Raw genomic sequence first — 2,500 nt, 5'->3', positions numbered from 1 at the left:
CAAGAAATTTCTAGAAAAAGGTTCCAGAATCAAACAAATAGAAAGTCTCTCAGAAACGCGGATTTTCTAAGATATTGCCACAGAGGTGCAAGTAAAAATATTTTTAAAAGTGGGTGATTTCTGAGGCAGATTTGTAGAATGTAAAAGACTAGGAAATGAACTTCAGGATTTGAGCGATCTCTTTGGGCAATTTCTTAGAGAAACTTCAAGAAGGTTAAAAACTAGGAAATAAGAGTGATGTTTGATCCTAATATTTAGCATGCATTGAAAGTTTAAACTGTAGAAATATTTTCTCTTTTAGTTGTTGGGAGATTACGATCAATGCATAGATTGATTGGTGCATACCAAGTAGTAAACCCCTTAATCCAAACGGTCGGTGTTATAGTAATGAACAATCTTAGGCATATACAAGACTCATATTGTCATAGTATCTTTGTTTTATAAATAAACATATGAAATCTCAAATGTGGTTTACAAAAGAAAGCTATGAATGACCAGTGCTTTACTTACACAGAATTTCGAGGAAAAGAATTCAGTTGTCCATTTTATTCTCCGTCGATACAATCGTCGCAAATGGCGCCTTGAGCGCAGATTGGCTATCGAAACTAGAGAGGAGTGTATTATAGAGTGTTTTCCCTCACGTGATCAGTAACCTTGTTTTTCCACCGAAACTAAAGAAAACGTTTGCATGATAATAGAGCTCAATTCCCGGAGGATTAGTTGGGTACATCAAATCAACATGGCCGCCGTTGCATTGTTTAGGAACACCAACATGGCCGCCGTTACGTCACGTGAAAACATTCTATATTGACTCTCTTTCGAAACAAGCGGGCAACAGTTGTTCTACCACTTCATAATTTCCTTTGGAAAAAGAACTATGGGCGATTTTCATTTGATGAAAATAACTCGACGTGCAATTGCGTCACTGACCTATCAAGCCATCTGGGAGCGGGTCACTGGGGAGTTCGTATTATATCCCATAATTCACCTGCCTAAGACTGTCCCTTCACCGGTCACAAATCAACTAGTTTTCCATCCTTCCCATAGCCTGCGTAGCAGGTGGGATGAGTTTATCGCAGGATTGGAGGATTCCATCAATAACTACAAAATCATTGATTCTGTCCACTTCTGTAAATATGTTATGTTTTCAGTGTCTTGACACTCCTGCTGGTCTTTTTATATTTGGTTATTTCTTTTAAAAGATAGAAATGATTGACTGGTTTACATGTACTAAATTCCGTCTAATTCTGCATTTGCCTTTGATTTTTATCCTTTGTACCAGTAATTGTCATTATTTCAGTCAAAAGTGAACCAACGAAACAAGTTAAACCTAGTTTTCGTTTGTCTGGAAAATCCCAGACGATCGGGGATTTCGCAGTTTCCTGACCGTCCCAGATTTTGCCGACTGATGAAAACCATAAATCTCAGACATCCGCGATAATCTGGAATGGTCGGGGACGAACCGGGAAAATAGGAAGCTATTCTGTTCTCCCAACGTGTCCCAGACTTTTGCGATTGTAGGCGATCATTCCCGACATATGACATATGAAAGCGTTGTACTCGCGAAGTGTTTAATTCAAAATGGCACTGAACTCTAGACGCCTGGTGACGAGTTTAATAAGTTCTGGAGGGAGGGGAGTCCCACATTGCTAAAAACAAAACTCACTGAGCAATCTGGGACTCCAGGGGGACTTATTATACTCGTCACCAGGCGTTTTGAATTGGACACTTCGCGAGTACAACGCTTTCTGGCCGCCATTTTAGCAGGTTAACTTCCAAGTTTTACGGAGTCTGGTGGATTCGCGTTACTACCTGGAGATGCTTCAGTGGATTCATGGTTTAGAGAAATTCATGTTCCACGAGCCTGGCGTGTTTATTTAGCGACTGGATTCGATTTTCGCGAAAAAAATCGTGCTTGTTTTGGGTCGATCGGAGTCCATAAGCTGGCTTCCGTCTCCTACCTTCTCACTATACTATGAAGGAAGGTGAACGGGGACCATTTTTCCCGAAACTTCGTGTACGTATTAAAAACAACAACAGCTCACCACACGGTAAGTTTTATCGCTTTTTATTTCCATTTTCTAGCAAATTTTCAGACCTAAACTTCGCCTCATATGTTCTCTATATTTACCTACACACAGTGAGCCTGGGTTACCTGTGGTTTAATATGCCTGGTCTCTGTTGTGATCTTCACGGAGGACTGATTGCTGCAATTGTGTTCCTCTTATCCCCACTAGAGTCACTTTGAATTGCTGGACAGAAGTCAACTTCATTCAAGTGTCTACCTTGGCGCCCCACTTCAAATTAATTGTTTGTCCCATAATTATAACTGCTAGTTAACCACCTGCAATTAGCCCGCGTGACTTGTCGTTTTTCTGACGCTATCCCTTGACGCAACCCTCCATCAATAGAAAGCTTAAGCAACGACAACGGCAACGAGAACGTCATCTCAAAATACAAATTCGTGTTATTTGAATCGTTTTGTGACTAATGATTTAAT

General features: G+C 40.4%; 1 protein-coding gene and 1 pseudogene across 7 annotated transcripts in view; both read left to right on the top strand.

The window, feature by feature from the left end:
- The window catches only part of LOC137974449 (tetratricopeptide repeat protein 28-like), a 26,898-nt gene extending 26,433 nt beyond the window's left edge, over positions 1-465 (top strand). For all 7 annotated transcript variants that reach the window (XM_068821452.1, XM_068821447.1, XM_068821453.1 and 4 more), the window contains one exon: positions 1-465. This exon is cut by the window's left edge and continues 527 nt beyond it. The gene's annotated coding sequence lies outside the window, so the exon portion shown is untranslated.
- LOC137974459 (tetratricopeptide repeat protein 28-like) overlaps positions 1-2,500 on the top strand; it is a 282,236-nt pseudogene that overhangs the window by 134,497 nt on the left and 145,239 nt on the right.

The sequence above is a fragment of the Montipora foliosa genome, chromosome 10 (genome assembly GCF_036669935.1).
Source record: "Montipora foliosa isolate CH-2021 chromosome 10, ASM3666993v2, whole genome shotgun sequence".
Lineage (NCBI taxonomy): Eukaryota > Metazoa > Cnidaria > Anthozoa > Scleractinia > Acroporidae > Montipora > Montipora foliosa.
The sequence above is the reverse complement of the archived record's forward strand: the minus strand, read 5'-3'. Positions and strand labels throughout refer to the sequence as shown.